Source organism: Acanthisitta chloris, unplaced genomic scaffold, assembly GCF_000695815.1.
Source record: "Acanthisitta chloris isolate BGI_N310 unplaced genomic scaffold, ASM69581v1 scaffold22828, whole genome shotgun sequence".
NCBI classification, from domain to species: Eukaryota; Metazoa; Chordata; class Aves; order Passeriformes; family Acanthisittidae; genus Acanthisitta; species Acanthisitta chloris.
Window position 1 is genome coordinate 40879 of NW_008688971.1, and position 839 is coordinate 41717.

General features: G+C 34.2%; 1 protein-coding gene across 1 annotated transcript in view; it reads right to left on the reverse strand.

Moving 5' to 3' along the window:
- PKP2 (plakophilin 2) overlaps window positions 1-839 on the reverse strand; it is a 31255-nt gene that overhangs the window by 3983 nt on the left and 26433 nt on the right. The gene's annotated exons all lie outside the window — the stretch shown is intronic.

The following is an 839-nucleotide window of genomic DNA, read 5'->3' on the forward strand; positions in this document are numbered from 1 at the left end:
TTTCTACTCTTTCTGGGGGGATTCACCTCTTTTAATTTTTAATGTCACATATATCATGCATTTGGAATCAGCCCAACAATGTTATAACATTTTCATTAATAGGGGATGTTCTCTAAGGATTCAGCAGTGCCCAGGAGACTGTTCTGCAGAACTCTGGGAGTTAATTTGCCACATGACCCATCTGCATACCTCTAACTTCCCCTTCCCCCTTTGGTGTGAACACAGAAAAGGACAGCAAATTATGTGAATTCATTTTATCCTATCAGTAGGAAAAAATTTCAAATGCACTTTAAATTGAAATAAGAACATTCAGGATAGAAATGATTTATTTTAAAATATTATTTATAGAAATAAGATACTTTAAAAAGACTGAATTATTTTTTCTATAGCATCTTCTAGCTTCCATTTTCAAAAAACTTATGAAGGAAAACTGTGAGCTTCAAGCTCCCAAACCTTTGTGTCTAAGAGAAGAAAATATGATCCTTGCTAGAAGAATTAGAGATGTTCTGACTTACTGCAAAGCATTATGTGGTGGTGGAAGCACAGAACTTAGTACTTACCTTCCTTTACCCTATTTTAAGCAGAAGAAAAATTCCCTCTCCAAATCTGTATAGATTTTACTTCCACTATGTATATTCAAAAGTAACATCAAAGGAAGTATCTGATGAGGAATACACAATTTAGAGAAAACTTGAGTTTAAAGTCTTCCTCAGGCAAAACTTTATTTTCAGCCCTGTACCATGACTGCAAGTGTCTGATGCAAAAATCTACTAAAGTCATGAATCAGGTTGGAATTTTTTTTGCGTATGTCTTTTTTCAATGAAGGAAGCTGTAAGGGA